General features: G+C 45.6%; 1 protein-coding gene across 6 annotated transcripts in view; it reads right to left on the bottom strand.

Moving 5' to 3' along the window:
- HRH1 (histamine receptor H1) overlaps positions 1–27,008 on the bottom strand; it is a 107,361-nt gene that overhangs the window by 61,123 nt on the left and 19,230 nt on the right. For 2 of the 6 annotated variants that reach the window (XM_063114457.1, XM_063114458.1), the window contains exons 2-4: positions 11,899–12,194; positions 3,967–4,052; positions 765–877 (exon numbers count right to left, since the gene is read on the bottom strand). The gene's annotated coding sequence lies outside the window, so the exon portion shown is untranslated. Of the gene's footprint in view, positions 1–764; positions 878–1,134; positions 1,276–3,966; positions 4,053–7,285; positions 7,355–11,898; positions 12,195–27,008 lie in introns of those variants that run through there. The other 4 variants (XM_063114461.1, XM_063114460.1, XM_063114462.1 and 1 more) reach the window with 4 other exon arrangements.

Raw genomic sequence — 27,008 nt, 5'->3', positions numbered from 1 at the left:
TCACTTTCCCAGTGCCTACTATATGCAAGGTACAAGTGTGGGGACGCAGAAATGACCAACACATAGTTTCTGTTCTCAGACAGTTCACAAGCAGCCAGGAGAGAAGACGCATGCAGGGATCGTAGGGACACCCAGACAGAGGAGCCCAGAGGAGGGAGGAATATTTCTTCCTGGCAGGGCCTCTAAGAAGGCTTTGTGGAGAAGTGGCATCTGAGTTGTGTACAAAGGATGTCCTAGGCCCCTCAGTGGCAGAGCTGAGCTCATGTCCCTGCTCTATTCTCTAAGCCGTCTCAGACTGTCTAGCTTCTCCATGGCTAACAGTAATAGAAAACCCCAACTCATGTGGCTATGTAATAAGAAAATGTATTCTCCCTCTAATGAGAAGCCCATGTTAAGGTGGCTCCAGGGCTGGTTAATTCAGCACCTCAAGGACATCATCAAGGACTCCAGTCCTTTCCATCTTTGACTCTGCTGTCCTCATTACCTGTCAGGTGTGTCCTCAAACCAGATCACCTCTTGATCACAGGATGGCTGCCACAGGCCTGGAGGTCACACCCAGACACACCAACATCCAAGGAAGAAACCATCCCTCTCTCTGCATCTCTTTCCTAAGATCAAGGAGACCTTTTCTAGAAGCACCTGGACCCCAGCCCCACTGACCTCCTTCATGTCCCATGCCCACTACTGAGCAAATCACCAGCAACAGGATTAGGTTTCCCATGGCTGAGCTAAGAATAGGGTCACCTTTCCTGAGGGCTAGTTACCTGAACAAAATGAGGGCTCTGCTAGCCAGGAAGCAGGGGGATGGCTGCCAACTGGGACTGTCACACGTATCAATCAAAATGCCCGTTTCTCAGCTTCCTCATCTGGGGAACATCTGAAATGAAAACAACAGTGGTGGTGAATTGTGGATCTCTTCAGTCAAGCACTCTCTTAGATTCATTAACAGCATGTGACAAATATGCCTGGGTCCCCCCTATGTGCCGGCTACTATGCTAGGTGCTGGGAGGACTGCGAGGGGTCAGACAGACTTCTACCAAGGAGAGGAACAGACAGGTAAATAAGCAACTACGCACAGCATGATGGACACTACTGCAGGGAAGAAGGGACTGTGGGGACCCCAGGGAGACTCACCCTGCCCAACACAGGAAAGATGTGCATGGGGAATGCTTCTTGGAGGAGGCATAGTCCAAACCATGACCTGAAGGAGTGGGAGTGAGCCTGGCAGGGAGACGGTGGGCAATGCAGGCAGAGGGAACGGCATGTGCAAAGACCCTGAGGTGAAAAAGAGCGACTCCTGAGACTGGCAGTATGCTCATGGCTAAGCACAAGGCCTCGGATCAGAGGGATTTGCTTTCCAATCCTGAGGTCACCACAAATGGAAAATATGACCACAGGCAAGTTGCTTAACCTCTCCGTGCCCGAACAGTCTCACCTATAATATAGGGGCACTAATACCACTCACAGGGTAGGCGTGAGGCTCAAATAAGATTTTGTCTACAAAACCCTCACCACAGTGTTAATTCTCAACTGTTGTAATTATCTTATGACGACTACTATGCAGATTGGAGCTTACAATGAAGAGATGCACCAGGAGAGATGGGCCAGGGTGGAGCTGGCTCCTCTCCATGGTCCTCTACGGTAGACAGGCGAAGCCCCCAGCCTCCCACATGTGGCCACCAGCTACATGTGGCCAGTGAGCTCTCATGTAGCTCTCATGATCATCCAGATCAAGATGTGCTATAAGTGGAAAATACACAATGGCCTTTGAAGACTTAGTACCCGCCCCCCAAAATGTAAAATAACTCATTCATAATTTTTTATATTGATTACATGTTGAAATGATACTATTTTGGATATATTGAGTTGGATAAAATACGTTAATGAAATTAATTGCACTTGTTTCTTTTTACTTTTTTTAATGTGGCTACTAGGATATTTACAGTTATGCTGTGGCTCACATCCTATTTCTATTGGATAGTGCTGGGCCAGACATATTATCCCATTGTTAAGGTGGATTCATTTAATGGCCTGCCTGTGTTCTGTGGCCAAGAGGAGAGGTGGGGACCAGGAACGTGACACCCACACTGACCACTTGTCCGTGGCTCATTGCGCTCGCTGCCCTCTGCGCAGGCCCCGGTGCATTGCTGATGACGTGGAGTGGCACTCCTGCCCCAACCTGGCTCTCTTGTTTTTCAGTCTTCAGTCTATTCTTGGGTGAACCTATCTTCTCCCCAGCCACCAGTTTCCTCTTTGCTTAATGAGCCCTACTTCTTGGAACTGTTGACAAATGGCACTCTAGATATGGAGAGAGGGAAGTTAGGGATGTAGAAATAGTTGATGACTATTTTGTGGGGAGTGAACTGAGTCCTAAAGTATCAGCTTTGCAGCCAACACCAGTGGCTGGAGATAAGTTCATCTGCCAGGTCCAATCAGATCAATGGTCCTTGAGGGTTCTAAACAAATAGGAAGACACCTGCCCTTCCAGGGCACACAGGCCAGGAGTCCTTGATGGCTACTATCAACTGACCTGCACATCTGTTTGGGGACATCTCCAGCTGGAAGGGTCAGCTTCCTGGGACTCAGCTCATCCAAGCTCTTTTCTCACCTGTAGCAAATGCTACTGGTATCTGGCTCAACCTGCTTGTTCTGCTCTGAGACAGCTGTACACTCCAAGGGGCTCTCTCCACCCCCAACGCGGGGCAGGCTGAAGTGTTGGAGAGTTAATGCCCCAGGAGCGGCACTCAATCAGTTTCAGTGGGACAATCTCAGCAGGTCCCCAGGGGGCTGAGGCCCAGCTACCCACAGCAGTAACCAGTATATTAAGACACCTTTAATCAGTTCTCCTCCCTTCCTTGGCTCACAGCCCACTCCATCCTGGGATCACCTCCCAAATGAATGGCTTACACCCAAATCCTTGCCTCAGGTCTGCTTTGGGAAGAATCCAAATTAAGTCGTCGTCTTCCCCCAAAGCTGCTTCTTGTCCCATGGACTGCACCACCCTCCTCTCAGATGCTGTGTCTAGAAAAACTGGGAACCAACTTTGATTTTTTTCCTCCATCCCACCACCCACCTTCAAGCTATCTCCAAGTGCTGCCTGTTCTAACCCCTTCAATGTTTCTCAATTCCATTCTTGTTTTAGGTCATTTTGCCTCCATCATTCCTGGTCCAGGCCACCAGCATCTCTCATCTGGACAGTGGCCCCAGCCTTCTGTATCTCTGCCTCAACTGCTCCTCCTAGTGATTCCCAAATCTTCCAGACCTGCCAGGCTCAGGCCCATATATCCAACTTGGTGCTTCCAAGCCTCCTCCTGGGTCACCTGTGTCAGTGACTGGGTCCCTCACCATATCAGCCACACATCAGCAAGGCAGGGAGCCATCCCCATAATTCTCTTTCCTCGCCCTCCTTTCTCTGCCTTGGAAATTTCTCCCACATCCATCGTCGCCCTTGCATCTTCCTGTTGCTGCCTCGGCTCTGGCAGCAATGTCTCCTCACTGGAATGCCAGGACGCTCTCCTAACTAGTCTGCCTGCTTCCAGTCTCAGCCCCTCTGGTCCTTTCTCTGTGTTCTTGTGGAGGGATTTTCCTAAGATGCCAGTCAGATCATGTCACCACCCTATTTACCTCTTCACTGGCTCCCCAAATCCTACTGGATGAATTCCTTCATTGACATTAAAGACCACTAGCAATTTGGCTCCAAACAGCCTCAATTCCCAGCTTACCCCCGGAAACCTACGGCTCCAGCCACACACTCCACACGTTTGTACTCCTTCTCGCATTGGGCCCCACAAATTAGGGGTGAGCTCAAGGATGGGGATGGGACTCTCCCACGTCAGCTCGGTCAGCTGGTTTGACAGGAAGCCCATTCTCTCCTGTTCTTCACTTCAGAGAACGGCACCCCATCTACCTCCATATCCAACCCAGAGGCCAGGCAGAAGCAGACGTTCCACAAACAGCGGCAATTACCGTAGTGGTAACCGATGGGGCTCTCAGTCATTCCCACGCTACCCACATCTTGCTCCTTCATTAAGTAAAATCCTGGCAGCAGAGCCCTGGAGAAATGGGAATTACACAGATCAGAGGGAGAGAAGGTTTGGAGCATGGGGAGCTGGAAGGTGGGGGTGGGGGAGGGAAGCTGGTGTGGGTGGGACTTTGGGGGAAGGGCAGACGCTCCGGGGCAATGAGCAAGCACCATGGGCCTGAACAAGGTGGGGGCTGTGCAAGGACAGGAAGTGTGAAGAGGCAAAGGCCCAAATGCTGCTGCTGTGACCTTGCAGCTCTGCAGAAGCTGGGCTGGGATCTCCACTTTTGCTGTGCTACAGTTGCTGACTGAGGGTACTGGGGAGAGATGAGGGCCCAGAGGCAGCTGGACAACTGAGGCTGCAGCTAGATGATGGGACAAACGATGCCAAAAGACAAGCAGAGTCAGATAGCAGCCTCCTCATTTTGCAGGCGAGGACATGAGGCTGGAGGCGAGACACCTGCAATCACCAGATAGTGAAAGGAAGGGCGGGGACTTCCCAACCACGGACCTGCCCAGTGTGGTCCTCCTGCCTCAGTTCCTAAGAATTAATGCTACAGGGTTACAAATGGTGTGCAGACAGCAGGGGAGCCTTCAAGGAACTGTTTTGTTTCTTAAATTAATTCTGCAGATGTAGGTTGTGACCCCACAAAGCAACCACATACTGTTAACACTTCTACAGATGATCTTCAAAAAGTCATGTTTACAGAGGTATCCAGTGATTACCATTGTGAAGTCATACTTTCCAGAAATGATTACTAAATTGGATTGCATTTCTTTACCTATTTTTTTTTTATTGAATCCATTGAGTGAATGCCATAAACATCAACACTAGGGTAGTGGTCATTTTTCAGATTAATGTGCCTTTCCCAGACAGTACATTTTGTTCAAAACAAGGTAATTTATAGACCATCCTAGAATACGAAAGACTTGGTATGCACCGTTTTCCGGGGGATAATTTTAGGAGGAAAACATCCTTGCCTGGGTATGCTAGGCAATGTGCCAAGTACTGAGGTTACAGAGGTGGGTGAAACATGCAGGGTCCCAGCCCTCAGGAAGCTCACAGGCTAGAAGAAAAGTCAAACACTAAAGACACAGTCACACATGGAAAGAAATCAAGGGGAGTTACAGGAACGCATAAGAGGGTATCCTGACCCGGTGCTTCTCAAACTTTAACATGCACACTAATCCCCTTGGGATCCTGTTAAACTACAGATTCCAATTGAGCAGGCCTGGGGTTAGGTCTGACATTCTGCATTTTTAACAAGCTCCCAAGTCATACTGATGCTTCTGGTCCATGGAGCACACCTCTAGCAGCTGAACAGTTGCTTACAATTTGGGATATAACTCCCTATGACAACATCACGCACACTTTCCAAAAGGGTGCCTTCTCAAACATTTTATATGGACATGAAGTTCAGTGAAGAGCTTCGCCATCATTGAGGAGCACCTACTGTGTGCTAGGTGAATAAACCAACATGTCCCTATCCCAGTGGAGTGAGCAGATGAAGAGGGTAGACAAGGCAAAATCAAAGAGTCATACAGACAAATGTAAGAGTGCACCTGTGACCAATGTTATGGGTGTCTGTGAAAGGGGGATGTGACCTACTCACGGAGGGCAGGAAAGAGTGCTCCAGGAAGAAGGAACGGCAAAGGACTGGCTGAGGACCTAGGAATGCAGCAAAGCCGGGCAGAGCAAGTCAGGGATGATGCTGGGGAGTGAGGCAGCGGCCCAGACCATGCAGGGCCTCATGAAGAGTTCTGCCTCCATCCTAAGAGCACCGGGGCTTTAGAGAGTTTTAAGGGGAAGGAGGGAATATAGGCAGCTTTGCATTTTGAGAAGATCACTCTGGCACCAGGGAAGAGAACGGACTGAAGGGGCCAGAGCATAGATTCCCTTCCCTGGGAGTGTGGATTTGGGCTTGACAGGACGAGCATTTCAGTCTCTCTCTGAGCGGCACAAAACTCCAAAGCTGTTCACAGATACTTTCTACCACAAGGAAGATGGAAACAGGGCAGACAGTCTGCTAAGAACAGAGAAAGAATCAGACACAGGGGAAGTAACTGGGAGAGCAAGCGAGCTTGCAGGGGCGGGGTGGGGGGTGCGGCTGCTGCATTTCAGCCCCTGGTTCCAGTCATTCCTGAGATCCATCTGCAGCCCTGCCTTGATTTCCATGGGATGGCTTTAAATCCTTTTGAGGAGTTCCTTGGTTGAGGTGGTTTCTGTCCTTTGCAACTCAGAGAGTCCTTGAGAATGCAGCAGCACACCTGAATTGAGGCTTTCAAAAGTGCAAGAGCAGTACAGGGCAAGCAGGGCCCCAGGATTACAGCCTCCAGATGTCCCATTTTCAATCCAATGCCATTGTGAAAGTCACTTAGTTCTGATGAATCATGTAGATTACTGAGCTCCAGCAGGGCCACACTAAGTCCTTCCCACTCCCTATGGGGAGTTGGAGGGGATTTCTTGCCAACCCAGGAGTGGGAAGGTGGAGGGAGAGAGAGGTCAAGGGACCACATAGTGGATATGCCTCAGTATGGTCCCCCCTGGAAGCACAAATTGGTTTTGAACGCCAGCTGCCTGCAACGTTCAACTAGCCCCATGCAAAGCGTTTATGGTTTCCCCTCACGTTGGAGGTTTGGTTTTGATTTGTAAGGGACTAACATGATTTGAATCTTTTCAAAAGGAAAACAACCTTACAGAAGCTGCTTGTTGCAAGGAACCACTTGTGACAATGTTTTGCTTTTTTAGGTTACAGGCAAGAAGAGGATTCAGGGTCTGAAAGATTCTTCTTCAAAGGAAAATATCTTGGAGGAATGTCAAACTGACCTCTCTAAATTTCAGTTGAATGCGTGATGCTGATGGGGAAATCCATTTCTTTCTCTCCTTAGTCTAAAAGGGGGCTAGTGCTCCTCTTGACATACTTTGAGGATTAAATATGGAAATCTGGAATACCCCAACATGGCTATGGTATGCATAGTCATGCTGGTAAGCACAATAAATTTTTTTTTTTGCCTCTCACAAAAGAATATGATGTTTTAAGGGCTGTACATCAATTTAAGGCATATTAGAAAAAAACAAAAAAAAGCACATCAAATCGGTCATTTCCCAGCTTTTATTGCTCAGCATGAGGCTTAAATTAAAAACTGAGTTGACTCAGAAAGTCATTAAGTAAATAACAGTGCATGTATTAGTCCGTTTCTGTCGCTTACAACATAGTATCCAGAACTGGGTATTTTATAAAGAAAACAAAATTTATTGCTTACAGTTTCTGAGGCTGGGAAGTCCAAAATCCGGAGAACACATCTTGTGAGGTTCTTGGTGGTGGCAACAGTGACCCAGGGGTCTCACATGGCAGAAAACAGTGGAGCAGAGAAACACCAACTTCTCGTGTGCTCTTCTTTTAAAGCCCCAGAACCACACCCATGACCACTATTTTTAATCCATTCACTACAGAACTACAATCTACAATCCAATCACCTCTACAATCTAATCACCTCTTCACAGCCCCACCTTTCAATGACCATCACAGGATTTCCCACCCTCTTAACACCGTCACAGTGGGGATAAAGCCCCAGTGAGGTAGGGAGCATCCAGTCTACAGCAGCACAGTTGGCACACGAACAAGGTGAAAGTTGTGAAATGTGCCCAGCGTTGAGGTGCAGGGTGGGCAAGTATTGGCACAGAGTCTAGGACAGAGCTAGAGCCCAGTGTGACATCCACCATCTAATGAGTGCCATCATCATCTCTAATCCTTATAATAAGCAGGGTAGGAATTATATTTCCTATTTTAGAGTTGAAAAACTGAGGCTTGGAGAAATGAAAAAGCTTGCCCAAATGCGTACAGAGTGCCAAAGGTGGGATTTAAACCTAGATCTGTTTGCCTTCAGTTCCCTGGTTCTCTAACTGCACTGTACTACCCTTAATAAGAAACTATCCTTTTTCTCCTCTAGAAAAAACAAGTGTGCTTCATACAAACACCTCACAAAGGCCCCAGGTCTGGGGCACAGCACATTTTATCCCAATGCACACAGTCACGCGGTACTTTTCTTGGGTGAGCAATTCTCTCTCCCAATATGCCAACCCTGCTCTCATTAGGAAACACTGGGTGGACTAAATTTACGTGTTCGAATTCTCTCGTTAATTGACAGTTACAATGACAAGGCTGAGGCTGTCTCAACACTGTCATTAGGGCCTGGGGACTTTGGTGCTAATTATCTGCTCCACAGAGAGAGCCCATTCGGGCCTGGGGTGCATGTGAAGGCTAGACGGTTGCTCAGAATTTTAGATTTTCCACTTGGCTCCTGTAGACACACTCAGGGAAGTTCTGAAAAATGGTTTCCGAAACCAATCCCCTCTTTAGACTTCCACTAACACTGCAGCTCCTGGAATCTGGTTCTTTGGTGCTATGGTAAGGGGCGGAGACAGGTTTTTGACCTCTCCCTCTCCATCAGAACCTGCCTTTCCCAAGGCCCTTTGCAGATGTGTTTAGAAACTAACAGGGCTCATCCTTGATGTGTGACAACCAAGGGATTGCTCACAGCTCCCCACCACCTTTCCAGTCACTACAAGTTTAAGTAGTAGGATATTTTGACCGAAAGTGCACACTGAATTAGAGATGATTAGGTCCTAGTCAGCATAGTCTCAACACATCAGCATTTTAATTCCTTCAGTATTCCCAAACTTTGATTCCCAGGCAAGACAAAGCGATTGAGGCAGGGAGGAAGTATTGTTAAGGGCTGCCAGATTCCAGGGTCAGGGAGGTTGTTGGCCACGGGACGCGGGGTGGAGCTGCACAGAGGATGAAAGTGCACATGCTCTGAGTTCCTCCATCCACTCAGCAGCTGGCTCACTGCACTGTCCGCAGGAGACCTGAGCGAGCAGCCGGGTCAGCTTGGCCTCAGAGGCCGCGTGCATGGCAAGAGTTGAGGCGCGAGTGTGGACTGGGGAAGAGGCCCTTCCTCTGCAAGTGCGGGGCCTAAGTGGGGTTCTGGAGCACTTTCAGAGTGACTCGCTGTTCAGCGCTCTTCAGGAACTTACATTCCCCCTGAAACTTGCTGGGCTGGGACAGCTGATACAGGGCAGGAACGGGTGTTCCTGGGTCCGTGGTTAAACACCGTCTTGGTGACACCCTTTATCAGTATCCATAAGGATGTCCCAGAGGCTTCCCAGAACACACCAAAAAGGCTAGGAGGCGCCTGGCTTCTCCCTATCACACAGTTGTTCTAGAAGCACATGCTTCCTGCCCCTTTCTCTTCCAAATTCCTGGACTTTCACTATTCCCTTTTGTCTCATCAAAACAACAAATTGTTACATGTCATGGACAAATGGGGTTTCTCAAGAATTGCCAAACTATTACATCCACTGATGCCAAGGATCTCATTATAACACTGGCTAACAGTGTCCCTAGCACATTTTAAGAGCCTTATACATATTAGCTTATTTAACTCTTCTTAAGGTAAGTATTATTATCCTCCCGATTTTACAGATGAGGAAACTGAGTCACAGAAAGATTGAATAGCTGAATTCAATTCAAGGTGGTTATGAATCCAGAGCTGTGTCCTTACCCACTCAGCTGGCCTATGATATAAGCTTGAAGGTGTCTCCTGGATTCAGAAGGATAACATGTTTGTCTGAAAATAGAGAGATCTGGGGTTGCATCTGCCCACAAGCCGTGTGACCTTGTACAAACCACTCAACCTCAGGGAGGCCATTCTCTCACATGTACAATGGGGCAAGACCTTCCCTGGTCACCCAGAGCGTTTCTGTTAAGGTCAGAGGAGATAACTGATTGAACATACTTAGTTTCTAAGTCCTGTAAACACTAGAAAAGTAGGGTCCACATTATTTCATATTTGGCAAATACATGCATTAAGGGACAGGGATGAGGGGATAACTCTCTTATTACTCTTGTCTTCAGGAAGCATTTAGGATCTTGCAGAAGAGGAAAGGCAAACTACACACCCATTTTCTTCTGTGCACCTCTGCAAAACTCGAGCAACTGTTTGAGGCACAAGAAAGAGGACTGCCACAACACACCACGTGATCTGAGACAAGGGACTTCCCGTCTCTGTGTCTATCCTCCTCAACCCTAAAATGAAGGCATCGCAGAGAAAGTCCCTTCCTATTCTAATGTTTTGTGACTCTGACCCCATTTCTGGGCTAAAATATTTGTGAAGCAGCAAACAGTTTACATTAGAGATTCTAGCTACTGGTGGAAGCAAACACAGCGATGTGTTTGATAGATGTTGTCTACGCATGCAGAATCAAGGAGTGCTCATCACCAACACAATTTTAAAAGTGGCGCTTTTGCCAATCTGTAATACCAGCATTCTAATTTGGAATCTTGGGCCTGGGTGCTCCTTCTCAGCCTAAACTAAGGATTTACATTTTGCCACGCCTCCCCAGCCTCCACCCTTCACTTTGCAGTATACTTTTCATGTTTAAGCTCCCTTGAATTTGAAATTTAGTTTAGAGGAAACCAACAGCCTTGAAGTCAGACAGACCTGACGTTGAATCTTGACTCTGCAACTCATTAGCTGTGTGACACTGGGCAAGACTCTCTGAACTTCTGTTTCCTCATCTGGAAAACGAGGATATTAATAGCTATCTCAAGGGCCACTGTGAGGATTGGATGGGATAAAGCAAGTAAGGCCGTTGGGCACATAGGAGACATTTAATAGATGACAGCTGTTATTACTGAGGTTAGGGACTCTAATCAGTCAATACAGGCTGGTTTACACTGCAGAAACAAACTCACTCCCAAATCTCAGGAACATAAGCAAAGGTTAATTTCTCACTCATGCTAAATGGCCAGTGCAGGTCAGCAGAGGGTTCCGATGCACATAGTCACTCAGGGAACCAGGATGAAAAAGCTTTGTCATCTGAAACACTGTCAACACCACAGAGGAAGAATGTGCAGGAAGGTCTCAAATGGCCAATTAAATGCTTTAGACTTGATTAGTTTAAGCTAGTTCTGTGGCCCTCATTAGCTGCAAGAGGCTGGGAAGTGTAGGGGAGTACGTGGAATAGTAGGGGACCATTACTGCTTATGAAAGATGGAGCCAAATTTTGTCCACCTTTGATTCCCCCATAGTGCTTAGCACCATGCCAGGTGTAAAAGAGAAATTAAGACACAGCCAAAAAGAGGATTCTATGACAATGTAATAATTTTCTAGCCAGAATAGTTTTCTCTCTCTCACTTTTCTTTAACTTTAATTAGCTGTTTGTTTTTCTCATTCTGCAATGTATCATTGAAATAAGTATTTCAGAAGTTGTGAGGACAACATTTGTTTCAAGGAAGTTTGCTAATGCCCTTAGGCTTAAAGGAAAACCTAGGTCACACCTACACCATGAAATCACACTGGGAAGAAGAGACTGGGACTGCCAAGGAGAGGATGACAAGACATTTGCATTTCTTAGAATACTTCTGGCCCTTCTCAAGCCCTTCTCCTGGCTCCTTAAATCATCTGGGGAGGTGGGTGGTTCATTGCTATGAAAATCAACACAGCGAGACAGTGCAGCTTGCCCAAGGACCCAAAGCAAGTCAAAGGTAAACCAATGTTCCTTCCATACTTCTCCCTCCTCCCCAAACCTTGTTACTCTGCAAAGTCCTCCTTCTTGCCCATTTATAGAAACTCTTGCGGGTCATGATAAGTCCAGTACATCCACCCAAGAGAATTCCTGAGAGCTGATAACTCCTCCCAGCTCCTGCCCCTGGTGGAGAAAGAGGGGCCCAGGAGAGACCCTTTTGCACAGAAAGGAATCGCCTATCACCACATCCCCCTCTGGACTTGCAGATGTGCTCTGGTCCTGGCTCTGCCACCATGTCACTGGGTGACCTCAGTCAACTCAGCACTCTTCTCTGGGCTTTACTTACCTTTAAGTCATTCAACAAGCACTGAGTCCAGCCGAAGAGAAGGGTTGGGAGTGTGCAGATGGACAGCTGTGAACCTGACTTCAAAGCAGAGGAGTGGGTGGAGCAGGGATCACAGGTACTACCTGTGCCAGCCAGCAGGGTGTAGACAATTGGATGAGGGAAACTGGTGAACTGGGGGTCTGTGGAGACCTGGAACATGTATGCTGCGACAAAATGTGGCAGCTGCCTCTCTGCTCCAGCCAACGGTGCCAAGTGGGAATGTGAGCCCAGTGTTGGAAAATCTCTTGATTTTTTTTCTAGAGAAGCAAGAAATACAAAATTTCATGTGAAAACTGAGCAGGCCAACCAAACCAAATTCATCAGCTGAGTGGCTTTAACCCATGGCCCACTGTGTGCAACTGCTAATGGGAGGGAATGATAAGACTTTGGCAGTTATGAGATCATACAGTCCTATTGGATCTGATAATGTATTTTTTAAATATGATCAGGCTTTTAAAAAACATGTATTGTTTTACCCTAATAAAAAAGGTATTACTATGGAAAATAGAAAAAATTATAAAAATATTCTTAATTATTCCTAATCTCAACCCCCAAAGCTAACATTTTGATGTATATTGTGGGGTATTTCTTTCCAGTATTTTCTCTATGTATTAATTATATAAATAACATTATGTGTATGCGTATGCACATGTGTGTGCCTATATATGTACAGTACATAAAAATTTATATAAATAACATCTGCTAACAAATCTCTTCTAAAATTGGACACTGTTTTGACTGTTTTGGTTTTCCATCTTCTACTTTTCACTTAATATGACCTTGTGAGCTTTTTTCAATGTCACTATATGCTCTTCAAAACCATCACTTTTAATAGCTATATTAAAATTCCATCATACGGAGTTATCAGAATTTATTTAACCATTAACTTATTGTTAAACATTCAAGGGTATTTCTAACTTTTAAATGTATACATAGAATTGTAATGCACATCTGTTGTGAAAATTAAGGTTTATAGTTTTGTTCAGGCTTCAGAGGCATTGGTAGGCTTCTGAAGAAAGAAAGAAGAAAGAGGCTGCATAGGCTGTGCCAGACTCTCAGAAACTGTGTGCAGGCCTGCGGGATAGGCACCTAGTAACAGATAAGAAGGAAAGTAAGTCCTGGAGCTTCTTAGACCTTGGGAACCTGGCCAGTTCCTAGGGCCAGAGAACATCCCGAAGACTTATGAGTAAAGATCCAAGTGTTAATAAAATAACCATAGCTGCATGTTTGCACACAGACTAATGTTATCAGTCTGCAGCTGGGTAATATAAGCAGGATTTCCCCAAACTGCTCTTTGAAGTCTCACCCGTGGAGTGGACACACTGTCCGGGACAATCCCAATTTGGACTCCAGATCGCTGTGCATGGGACTTCCCAGCACTCCTTCGATCTGGATGTGTTTTCCCAATTTGGTGACGTAAACACCGTCTAATTCTTTTTTCTTCTTTTTAATATGCCACATAATCTTGCTTTCTTTGCTTACCTGCTTATTGCTGTATCTTAATAAATATCATTTATTTATTAGTGTGATGAGTGGTTTCTTTTACCAACGAATCGTTTAAATCTAAATGAAAGTAAAAACTTTGAACAAAACAACATCCTACACATAAATCTTTGTGTGTGTGTGTATATATATATATATATCTGATTATTTCTTTAGGATAACTTCCTATAAGTAGAATTACAGAGTCAGAAGACATGAATATTCCTAAAGTTCTTGATATGTACATCCAATCGCTGGTCATAAAAACCATACACTTTACGCTCTCACTGCATTCTTACCAACACTGGGACTGTCAGTTTTAAAAATTGAATGCCAGGGTCGGCTTTAGCTCAAGCGGTTACTTCCTCAAGCCAGACTTCAATCTGTCTAAAAATTGAATGCCTGTTTGATAATGTTAAACAAGTGATATAGTTCATGATTATCCTAATTGTAATTTATTTATTAATGAAGGTGGCTATGTTTCCCCCAAATGTTTTCTGGCCATTTGTGTCTCTTTGCTGACTTGTCTTGAATAATGCCCCCTTAGAACTGTTATGGAAAGAACTCGGTGAGGAAACAATCTCAGTCACTCGGAGAGATGGAGAGCCAGGAAGTTTGTTATGCTGGTGGTACAGGAACACTAGCGGGACCCAGGTGAACTCACGTCCTGAGATCCTGGGATCCTGAGTGCAGGGAGAGCTGTCGTTATATACTTTTCTTGAGCAGGCATACAAGCTTTTTATTGGCCCTGCCTGTATCCAGGCAGAGTTACCAAAAACTAGGGTTTTATTTAAGCAATTTTACAGAAGCAGGAAATGTGTGATTAGGTAGGTGCTGTAAGTTTCAATTTCTAAACATATCTTCGGCAAGCAGTTTCTGCATATTTAGGGTGGCTCAATCAAGCAGGCAGCAGAGCCATAGAAACCCAAGAGACAGACTACTGTTTAACCAACTCTTAGGGGTCCTTTGTAAACAAGCATATTCTAGGTGCAAGGTTACACAAACAAAGGGCCTTTGCTAAAAATCTACTTTTTGGTAGCCTCAATAGAACCATTTTCTATGTTACATGCATGAAAGCTTTGCATCATACATTTTTATCAGAAAAATTAGATGATATCTAAATGTTTAGCAATAGGGAAATGTTAAGTCAAGACACAGAAATTGATGGGCTATTACGTAGTCAGTGCCGTTTCAGGATACAGAGACTTTAGCAACATGGAAAAGCACTTACGATTTACAAGGGTACTTCAAGAAGTTCATGGAAAATAGAATTAAAAGATAATACGAAACTTTCCATGAACTTTTTGAAGACCTCTCATTTAAAAAAAAAAAGAAAACAGGATATAAAACTAAGCATATACTATGTTTACATGTTTACAACCACACAAAAATACCAATCATAGTAGGGTTGGGATTTCTGAAGATATTTTTTTTCCCCTCCTACTTTTCAAAATGTTTCATAATTGTTATAAAACCTTTGTAGTTAAAAGAAAAAAATACCTTAAGGACACATTTTCAGTTGACTTTCCAAATGGACCATTCCAATTTCTTAGGAGCCCCCTGTACCCTTTCTAAAACTTCTGTGTTCAGGCCGGCCCGTGGCTCACTCGGGAGAGTGCGGTGCTGATAACACCAAGGCCCCGGGTTCGGATCCCATATACGGATGGCCGGTTCGCTCACTGGCTGAGCGTGGTGCTGACAACACCAAGTCGAGGGTTAAGATCCCCTTACCGGTCATTTTTTAAAAAAATAAAAATAAAAAAATAAAATAAAAAAATAAAAAATAAAACTTCTGTGTTTGTGTCACAGGAGATTACAATTTTTGATTTGCTTGAATAATTCTGTTCAGCGAAGAAAAAGATATATTTGTCATCAGTGGAAAGTGGGGCTCACAGTAATGACTCTGAGCTTGGGTTATTGCTGGACTCTGGATGTCTGCTATCCCCACCCTATCCTGAGGCTTGGGAAGAAGACAGGTCTGGAACTGCATAACTCTGAGGGTGAACAGAAGGCAAATTGCATAATCTTGAAGGGCCTCCAGTCAACGGGAGAGGAGAGGAGTCTGGGCAGCTACTGTGAGAACACGCAGGAAGGCTTCCAGACCCGCAAGGTCAAGAATCATTCAACATTAGACCCGAATGGGCACATTTTATAGATGACAAAACTGGGGTTCAGAGAGGGAGAATTTTAGTCACTAGGATGAGCAGGCCTAGCCTGTGTGAAGCCCACGAAAACCTTTAACAATGACATCATTATTATTACCACTGATGCCCTACATTGGTACAACAGGAGAAAAAGAGAACTGATACATTAAGCACCTCCTATGTGCCAAATGTTTTTGTATTGTTTCATTCTTTTATTTACTAGTGTCCTGTGTATCCTTCCAGGGCCAGACTAAGCGTATGCAAGCATGTGTGTGTGCACATAACTGAGCTTTTTGCCTCCCTTCCTCCCTCTTTCCAGTCGTCCTTCCTCCTTCCTTTTCTCTCTTCTTTCTCCTTTTCTTCCTCTTTCTCTCCCTTCCTCCTTCCTTCCTTCCTATTTATGTAGCATTGGCAATTTATGAAGGTGTCTGTTTCCGCACAACCTCGTAATAGAATGTATTGTCTGTCTTTTAAATCTTTGCCAGTCCGATAGGTTAAAATGGTATCTCATTGTAGTTTAACTTACGCTTCTTACAATGAGGAGGCTGAACATTGTTTCACGTGTTTAAATGCCATTTATATCTTGTTTTCTGCCCATGTTCTTTGACCATTTTTTCTATGGGGATGATCTTATCCTCATTGACTGGCAGAGACTCTTTATGTACCAGGCTACTTCAAAAAGTTTGTGGAAAGATTTGTATTACATTTTAATTCTATCTTTCCATGAACTTTTTGAAGTACCCTCATATTAAGAAAATTAGCTCATATCTGTGATATCTGACTTTGCTTATAGTATTGTGATAAAGACATTCAAACTTTTTAGGTGTTAAAATTTATCGAAAACACTTGGTGTATTTTGGATTGTACATTACACTTAGAAAGGCTTCTCCATTCTGAGATTACTTTAAGAATCTCGTATCTTCTAGTAGTTGTATGATTTTATCCTTTTTTAAATATAAATTTTTGATCCATCTGGAATTAATTCTGGTGAAAGCTTACTATTCCAACTTACTATTTTCCAGGTGGTTCTCCAGCTATCCAAAGTCCCTTTACTGAGTAATCTATCTTTCCTCCTGTGATTTCCAATGTCAACTTTAATACATACTAAATTCCCATAAATATTTGGGTCTATTTCTGGATACTGTCTGTTCTGTGTGTCTGTCTGCCTATCTAGTGTGGATCCAGGCACTCTCATACGTGATCATATTAACCCAAAACAAACTCCTGGTACAGGTGAGACTAGCACCCAGGTCTCCCAGCCTGTGCTATCTTATCACTTGTAACTGCTGGTGGTGGTCTACTAACCTTGGGAGAAGAATTGAAGAAGTCCCAGATCCTAATGCTCCCAAGAGGGGAGAAGCAGCAGGCAGGAAAGCCAGTCCTTGCTGCTTCTTCACTCACTCAGAGACAGTCAGTGGCCCCCACAGCTCTGAGTTGGGCTCCAGCTTTCTCCAGTGCAGGGGTTTACCCTTGGCTAAGGTAGCTCACCTCTTGGGGCCTCAGTTTTACCATCTGCAAAATGGCCACATGGATGAAAGGGCCGTCATTTTGGCAGAACCACTCTCCCTTGTTCTGAGGCAAATAATGCCCATCGCTTTGGCTACAGTTTAGCAGGGAAGGAGCTGCACAGCTTTTTCCCGAGTGCACCACAGGGTCGGTCCTTTTTTTTTTTTTTTTTGTCTTTTTGTGACGGGCCGCACCGCGCTCAGCCAGTGAGCACACCGGCCATCCTTATATAGGATCCGAACCCGCGGCGGGAGCACTGCCGCGCTCCCAGCGCCGCACTCTCCCGAGGGAGCTGCACAGCTTTTTGACAGCTGGCCAATAAATCCAGAGTTCTGGCTGCCTATACCCCAAAGGTATAGAATTCCCACGGGCAAGTTCCTAGGAAGAGGAAAGGGGGGAATCACCTGGTGCCAAGGCTAATCTCAGAGCCCCAGCCTGGACAGGGCTTAAAATATGGCCCAGACTTGCGTGGGAAGGTCTGGGAGCCAGGGAGGGGCTTTGCAAGGCGGGCAGCAGGAGGAAGGAAGTCTGGGCAGAGTAGGAAATCTGGGAAGATGGCTGGAGGTGGATGGGGGTTGAGGCTTCCACACAACACCAAATCCTGCAATGCCACTGCCTGGAGGCACCACGTAGTCATATGTGAAATGTCCATCTGCCCTCACCAGGAAGCCCAGGCGAGGTCAGGCACAGAGTCCAGAAGGCCCCATAATCAGCGTCTCTCAGAGTGACAACATTCCAGAACAGAAATAACAATCTCCCCTCCCCACCCCCTTCACATGCATATACCAGCATGACGCCTCGGGTTTACAAAACACCATCACCACTGTTTGCCTACATTGTCTGAGCTCCCCAAGAGGGGGAGGGGGGGTATCATTATCCCCATCTTCCAGACGGGCACACTAAGACTCAGCGTACAACAAGCAGCCCAAAGTCAAGATGATAGGAAGTGGTGAAATTAGAACTCAGGTCTTTTCAGGCTGAAAGCCAGACCACAAGGCACTCTAGACAGAGGCCGAAGTGAGTGTCTGTTGAGTCATCTGTTTGCTCAGTGAACACTCAGAGAGCACCAACTTCACACTCAACAGCAGGATAGGTGCTGGATGATAAGACCCCATTTTTACTCAAAAGGACCAAATAAACAATTACCCTGCGATGCCATGTGTAAGGGGTGTACAGAGGGCCATGGCAGGTCAGGGAAGGAGGAACTACTTTGAAGAATCAGGCAAGGCTGCTTGGTGTGAGACAGAGCTTGAATGACATTTTCACTATCCATGATGAGTGAGTGGTTAGTCCTCTCAACTGCAAATGCAGGTTCCTGAGCCCCAGTGCCATGCTCCAGGCTCCTGCCCTCTCTGGCTACACTTTAGAATTTCCAGGGAAGCTTGTTAGAAACAACATTCCTCACCCCAGACCTTCTGAATCCGAATTTACAGCACTGGGGAGCAGGCACATGAATCTTTTCACAGTGCCCCAGGTTTTTATCTGAGGATGTATATTTGGGGCCCACCCTCCAGTGGCAAGATATTGGCAGTTTTTAAAAAAGAGAGTGTTGTTCATTTTAATAAAACTCTAAATACAATGGAAAAATAAAACCAGAAGCCCCAGGGATAAACCCCATGCCCATTTAGCCTATCACAGTCAGTCTGATTCTCTCCCTTGTGCTTGGAAACCATTATCTGGGCATGTTAGGATGTGCTCTGCCCACTCCTATTGATAATGGCTGACATTATAAGGAAGGATTTGAGCTCTGAGATCTTTTGTACCTGTCTGGGAGAAAGCTGACCTCAGACACAAGGGAGGCCATGCCGTGCCTCACCGACTGTTTGAAGAAAGGGAGCAAGACATTCAGTGGTTAAGAGTATGGAATTGGACCACTCGCATTCAGATTCTGCCTCTGCTACTTCTGGGCTGTGTGATTTCAGACAAGTTCCTTAACCTCTCTGTGTTTCAGTTTCTTCATCTGTAAAATGAAGATAAGAATAATAACTACCCCACAGGTTGTACTAAGAGTGACTGTATTAATATATGTAAAGGACCTAGAATAGAGCCTGTCAGATAGATTAAGTTGTATGTATCTATTTGCTTTCATTATATTAACATGTGAGTCAGAGATGGAGGGTGGGGGGTTGGCCATGGCTAAGACTGGCAGAAGGCATCTTCTCTGACCGACTGTTTTCACTCAGCCACCCCTGCCCAAGTACCAGCTCTGTTCATTTACTGTGCTGGACACTGGAGATAAGGCCCCAGGCTCTGAGGAATGGAGCAAACCATCATATCACTTGCCTCTCTGAGCAGCAGGGGCCTGCCTCAGGAATGGAATAATGGGTGCTTTAAAGCAACAAAGCAAGCTTTCCCACTGCGTGGATCCATCCCAAGCTCATTTGAAATTCCAGCCTAGAACCAAAAAAGGGGAGCAAGAGTAAAAAGGATACTCTGGGAATCAAGTAAGGAAGGTCGTCCTTGGCCATGATATTCACCCCCATATGGCCACTGCCCCAGGTGGACCCGCAGAAGAGCGGGACCAATTTGGTAGCTACATCTGCCTAGAACAGGGTTTCTCAAACTCTGCACTACTGAAATTTTGGAGTGGGATAATTCTTTGTTTTGGAAGCTGCCATGTGTTTTGCAGGATGTTTAGCAGCATCCCTGACCTCTACCTGCTAGATGCCAGTAGCATCCTCCCCTGCAAGTTGTGACAACGAAAAATGCCTCCAGACATTGCCAAATGTTTCCTGGGGCAAAACTACCTCTGGCTAAGAACCACTGCTTTAGAATCTGAGGCCCTTTCCAAAGTCACCCCTGCCACACCCTGGTAGATGTGGGGGCAGATTTGCCTGACTTCTAGAAGGAGAGGCCCAAGGGATCTTTGCCTCTAAAACTCAGCACTATCTAGGCTAGGGTTGCCTTGGAGATGGTTAAATGCCCAGCCTCCCCAGGCCACCACTTCAAAAAGATGGGACTGGACTGGGCCTGAATTGCATTAGAAAACGTCAGCTCCAGTGTGGTGCATCTAAGAGGCGTTGAAAGCATCAGAGAAGGCCAGGGTGGGAGAGCATTTTCCATTGCCTCAGGTTTCCTCTGCGGTTATTAAGAAGTTTCTGATATAATAACGATAAACATCAGAAAGGAAAAAAAAAAAAAAGAAGAAGAAAGTCCTTTACTGGGATATCCCAGGAGATGCTGTATCCCAGGAGGCAGCACAAGAGATGACAGTCATCAGGGCTGGAAACACCTTGGTTTGATCTTGATTCTGTCACTTCCCAGACATGAGCCCTCAGGCAAAGGACTTCACCTCTCTGAGTACTAGTCTCTAACATGTGTGAAGTGGGCAGGCAGAACACCTATGACTCAAGGCGGATGGGAGGACTGAATGGGTCATGGACATGAAGGCATTTCAGACAGTCCTTGCCACACATGACATGCTCGGTGCAGGCTAGCACAGTATGCATTTTACAGATGGATACACCGAAATATATGGAGGGGAAGCAACCTGCCCAAGGGCACACTGCTGGGCTCACTCCAGATCTGCTTTAAACCATTTCTGAACACCACAGCAGGAAGTAACTTTCCCCTCCTGTCCTGAGTTGCTTCATCTGTGAAATGAGTAGATAGGGGAGGGTCAGACTGGATGATACCTGGAGGCTTATCTGGCCCTGAACTGCATGAATGAAAAGAATGTTCTATTAATGATAACAGCTACCAGCTACCAGTATGCATCAGGCCTCTTACATACTTTATCTATTATCCAGAATCACTGAAAGTTACAGATGAGGGCAATGAGGCCTCATATATCTGATAAGGAACTAATGTCCAGAAAATACAAAGAACTCTTACACATAAATGATGAGACAAATTATCCAATTAAAAAATGAGCAAAGGCTCTGAATAGTCATTTCCCCAAAGAAGATATATAAATAGTCAATAAGCCCATGCAAACATGCTCAACATCATTAGCTATCAGTGCAAATCAAAAACACAATGATACAGTACTTTACACCTGCTATGCTACGGTGGCTAAAAGAAAAAAGATACTATAAGTGCTTGTAAGGATGTGGAGAAACTGGAAATTTCACACATCATTGGTGGGACTGTAAAATGCAGCACCTTGGAAAACAGGCAGTTCCTCAAAAAGTTAAATGCAGTTACCCTATGACCCAGAAATTCCACTCCTAAATATATATGTGTGTGTGTGCACGCGCGCGCGCACACACACACACACACACACACACACACACACACGAAGGTACTTCAAAAAGTTCATGGAAAATAGTATTAAAAGATAATACAAATCTTTCTATGAACTTTTTGAAGTACTCTCATATATACATAAAGGACTTCAAAGTCCTGTCTCACCCTGCAGGGGGATGCCAGAGAAATGAAAACATACATACATCCACACAAAACTTATTCAAAGTAGCATTATTCATGACAGCCAGAAAGAAACAACTCAAATATCCATCAACTGATGAGTGGATAACCAAAATGTGATATATACATCCAAATAATGGAATATTATTCAGCCATAGAAAAGAATGAAGTACTGATACATGCTATATTGTGGATGAACCTTAAAAACATGCTAAGTGATAGAAACCAGTTATAAAAGACCAAATACTATATGATTTCGTTTATATGCAATGTCCAGAACAGGCAAATACAGGGACAGAAAGTAGATTAGTGGTTGCCATGGGCTGGGGGAGGGAGTGGTGTTCTAAATGGGGAATGACTGTTATGGGTCGGGACCTTCTTTTTGGGGTGATGAAAATGCTTTAAAATTAGATTGTGGTGATGGCTGCACGCCTCTGTGAACATACTGAAAACCACTGAATTACATACTTTAAAATGGGTGAGTAATATAATATGTGAATTACACCTTAATAAAGCTTTTTTTAAAAAAAGAAAGAAACTGAAGCCTAGAGAGGCAAAGAGACTTATTCAAGGGTGATCAGCGAGTTTAGAAGTCAGGACTCCCAGTTCCCAGGTCGATGCCCCTCTGGCTGACTTTCCAAAAGAGGGATCATTAAAGGGAACCACGGACCTGTCACATGCCAGACACCTTATGTGCACGATTTTACTTAATCCTGCCAATAACCCTCAGAAGTTTTTATTCCTAACCCCAATGTACAGAAGAGAAAACTGAGGCCCAGAGATGTAAGTGACTTGCCCCAGTTGCTGTCTTAATTCAGGTTCCCCAGAGACAGACTCAGCAATAAGGATTCCTGTGCGAGAGCTGTATTACAGAGGTGCTCCGAGGAGAAAGCAGAGAAGGCTGGGTGGTGGGCAATGTCCTGTCTCATCCTGCAGGGGAGCCCTGAGGTTAAGTCACAGCCCAGAGTCGGCCCAACCAGTTAAAGGGAAATGGGCTTTCCCATGGTCAGGTTGGGGGACAGTCACCCAGAAACTACAGAGGGGTCCCAGGGGATCTGGGCAGAACACCACCATTGTCCACTCCAGCCACTTAACTAGGAAATGAGGGACTTGGGATTTGAAACCCTGTTTGTCCCCAAAGCCCACGATAGCCTGACCCTCTTTAAGAGGGAAGCACCCATAGACTGGGCTGGGGAAGAAATCCCTAATTTATGAATGACAGTGGGGAGGAGGATGAGCTGGAACCAGAAGAAGAGGAGGGCTGTGCCCAGCAGCCAGAGGCTGGGAGGGACATGAACCTGGGCCCCGAGTGGACAGAACAGGGACAAAGTATGCACAGGGCAGAGGGACGGGGGCTGAAGGACAATGGCAGGGTAGGCGAACAGTGTCCACTCCCCCCACGGCCTGGGTTGAAATGCCATCAACCACCTCTCCTCTGCCGTTGAAAGCTCTGGTTTGGGGGTGGCTGGGCCCAGATAACAGAGATGACTGAAGGATGCAGGCGTGTTTGGAAGAAACCCCACCGAGGAACTCTTTTGGACAGACCTCTTCAGAGGGAGGCTGGTTGCAGCAGGGACATGCTGACTCTGTCTCTAACTGTGCCACCTGAAAAGCTTCTGTGCTTGAAGAGAGGCCATCACGGCCAGTAAATCTCAGGTGACCGTGACCAGCTCCACAGCAACATAGCAAGCAAAGTTAATTTACTCAAACATTCATTCGTCCTGTATTTATTAACACCTGTGATGCACCCGACTGGCACTGTGTTGGGCACTGGAGGTGGAGGGAAGGGGTTGGGGGTCAGACTGGGGTCAGAAGGGTCAGCTCTGCCCTCAAGGAGCTTACCATCAAGTGGGAGGAAACAGACACCTCAGGAATTACAACACAAGGTGATAAGTGTCATGGTGAGAGTTATGAATGGGAGCAGAGGGAAGAACACTCCCTCATCCTGAAGGAGCTGGGGATAATTCACAAAAGAGGTGATGTTTGAGTTGGGTCTTGAGGGATGCATAGGAGTTCACCAGGAAAAGAATGAGGGAAGAGCCATTTCAAAGTTACTCAGCTGATGAGCAGTAGGACTGGGGTCGTACCTGACTCCTAGTTATGCTCTGGACAGTCCACGACATCATCTCCAGACTTGTATTCCATTAGTCGCTGAAATTACAACCTTAATTTTTAAAAGTAAGGTAGAAAGCATCCCCTTTGGTGTCAGATGGTCTCGTCTGAATTCTGGCTTCACCACTTATTAGCAGCATAACCTCGGGCCCATCCGAGAGTAGACACTCAATACTCGTTTCTGCTCCGCTTTCCCTAATCCCGACTGGCTATAGGCTTAGCTCGTCCAGGCCCTGAGCCAACCTGAGGCATTGGGCACCTTCAGGCTCTCCAGTAGGTGCTGCCTAGAACTATAGCCAGAGGCCTGGAGTTCATGTTGGAGGGGTGGGTACTGTGGGTGCCCATATGCTTCTCTAAACCTCAAGCCTCACCTCACCTCTCCACGTTAGCCTCGTAGAATTGTTCTCAATAGGGTGGGATGTACCCCCTTCTATAGGACGTCTGGAAATGCTGGGATGGGGACGTTTTGGATTATCACAATGACTTGGGGGACACACTGGCATTTAGTGGCCACTGGCCAGTGTAGTTTTACTCAGTGAAGAATTGTCCTTTGTCCTAAGCATCTTTCAAATGTTCCCTGGACTATCTGTATGCGGGAAGAGCTTTTTTATAGTTACCTGAGTCCAGAATCCTTAATTCCATTTGGAGATAAACAAAAACTCATTGCACAGTCTCAATCTATTCTTAATGTTCTAAGATTGCTCTGATCATATAAATTGAGGGAAGATGATAGGCTGTTTTGTTTGGAACCTCACCGTGAGTTGAATCACTTGGTGGCGTTTGAGTAGCCAATTCCACACACCTGTACCATACGCATTTGTAGCTGTGCGTCACCTGAGTCTAGATGTGGCTGCCAGATCCTACTGCTCCAGAGTATGTTCAAGCGCAGGCATGCCCAAGCATTTACGTACTGAAATATGTACTAACATATTTATAATGATATAATTTTTAATGGTTAGTGTGTTATTATCATTATTATTACTATTTTTAGTATTTGTAAATATATGAACTGCATTTCAGGATGGTAAAGAGGGCACTACAAACTATTTGTTAAAAAAGGAGGTATTCAGTCTGAAGGATTCAGACCCACTGGCATAGTCTATACAAGTAGGAATCTATCTCATTTCCCTTGGGATGACAGACACAACGGCCTCATGGTCAGGAGCCAGAAAGACCTAAATTTGAAACCCAACTCTGGTGCTTACTAGCTAAATGACCTGAGGGGTTGTATATAATCTGCTGTTCCTTAACTTCCCCATCTGCAAAATGGGAATAAAACACACACCTCAAAGCGTTGTAGTGAGGATTAAATGAGTTCAGTTATAGAAAAGCACAGATGAAGTGCTCAATAATAACAGAAGCTGCTATTGTCATTACTATTGTTGTTGTTATTCCTGCAAGGAATCCTTCCCAGCTGGGACCCCAAGACTTGACCAAGCCTTAGCATCCCAACCACAGATCCCCACCACCCCACTTCCAGTCTGGCTCAGCATTCTTTATCCCCAGACATTGATGGGGAGAAGGCTCCTGATCCAGATAAACCATGAAACTAAGACAGCCCACCTGGGATCCTATTGGACCCAGGCCTGAAAAAGGCCCCATTCTTCACTGACTGATGCCCTGGGTGGGAAGTGGGGAAGCCTATAGCCCAGCAGTTCCCCCACTTTTCCCACCACTGCTGCTGGGGCCCTGACATGCCCTGAGCTGAATCTCCAGGCTATGGGCCAGCCAGGAGCAGCCCCCTGGTTCCAGTTCTGGCCTCTGAGCCCTTCGGAGTCAGCCAGGCCCCTGTGCAGCAGGCCCACCCCAGCCTTCAGAGCATTGGAGACAACTGTCTTCTTCCATGGTTAAACATCCATAGACCTCCACCTAGCTCTAAACAAGCCCCCAGTTTTACAGTTCATGGTATATGGACTCTGGAGTGGGCATCGGGAGTTGATTTTCTTATCATTCCTTTGTGGTTGTCTCTGTCCTTTTACTACACAAGTGGTTTTTCTCCCTTCTCTCATCAGGTCCATGCCAACAAAAGCATCCCCAGTAGGCAACATCTCCTGCCTCTCCGGACTCTGCACTCAGGGACCCCAGAAGGTCTTGAACCTTACATTTGGCAAGCAGAGAGAACCAGCTCTGACTCTGATTCTTTTCCCCAAGGCAATGGGAACCTGCAGAATTGTCAGAGCTGAGATGGCCTCTCCCAGCTATCTCTTCACTCCTCCTGCCCCGGTCTGAGTCATTGGGAATCCCTAGAAGGTGATAAATGAAATCTAGTCTTGATCAAGTGCTGGGTGGGATTACTGAGATGACGCACACATGATGCCTGCCCTGACAAAGTTCACAGTCTAGCTGGGGAAACAGTCACATAACAGATAACGATGGTTCAATGTGGTATGTGTTGAGTTCCAGGTTCCCACTAGAGGCTGTGGGCTTTCTCATGTGAGAATGGCCAGCTAACTCTGCCTGGGTAAGATGTAAAGGCTCCTGAGAAAATTTAACATCAGAATGGATACTGAAGGATGAATAGGAGTTTTCCCAGGAGTGGGCCACACCCCTAAGCTCCACTCCCCAACCTCTAGCCCTATAATTCTGGCATGGTTAGCCCATGCCTTTCTTTGTGAGTGGACAGTCTTGGGGGAAGAGGAAACAGAGGAGAAACTGAGGATGAAACACAACTCTTTACACTCAGGAAGGGCCATGTTTGGACTGAATCCCGGCTCAGAGAAATTGAGTTCCCAAGACTGTTTCCAAAACACAAAATCACTGTTTCCCAAAGTGAGTCCCACAGAGCATGAATCCCTCAGGAAATTCCTGTACGTTGTGTGAAAAAGGAGACTCCAAGATCAAATAAATTTCAAAAATATTGGGTTAAGAAAAATGAAGTAGATTTTATTGCAGGACTTCTCGCAGCTTTTAAAGTTAAAATTGAAAATAATAATTTATATATTTTAGATACATTTTTATAAATAGTTTAACAATAAATATTAAAATATAATAATAATAATTTAACAGCTACCCTTTATTTAGTAATTGCTAATTGCCAGACATATGCTGTTACTACCTTCTGAATTCTCATAACAACTTCATGTCATCAGTATTGCAATCATTCCCATCTTACAGACAAGGAGATTGAGTCAACCCAAGAAAAGTTCACTGCCCACGATCACACAATAAATGGTGGAGCTGAGATTCAAAGCCAGGTTCTATCCAACCCAAAGTCTCCACTCTTTACTGGGAATGTCCCCAAGAAGCATCTATGATATACAGTATTTCAAAGCTCATCCAGCCATGAAACCTCTTTCCATCTAGGGTTCCACAGAGCAACTTTAGGAAATAATGATCTAGTTTACTCCTAGAAAATTCACCAAAAGCAACCAACAGGTTTTCAGTTCCCGCTTCTCTTTCTTCCTCCCCCTTCTCAGCAGGGTCTGAGGGTCCTGGTATGAGAATTAGGAAACGTTCCCA

The sequence above is a fragment of the Cynocephalus volans genome, chromosome 11 (genome assembly GCF_027409185.1).
Source record: "Cynocephalus volans isolate mCynVol1 chromosome 11, mCynVol1.pri, whole genome shotgun sequence".
Classification (NCBI taxonomy): domain Eukaryota; kingdom Metazoa; phylum Chordata; class Mammalia; order Dermoptera; family Cynocephalidae; genus Cynocephalus; species Cynocephalus volans.
The sequence above is the reverse complement of the archived record's forward strand: the minus strand, read 5'-3'. Positions and strand labels throughout refer to the sequence as shown.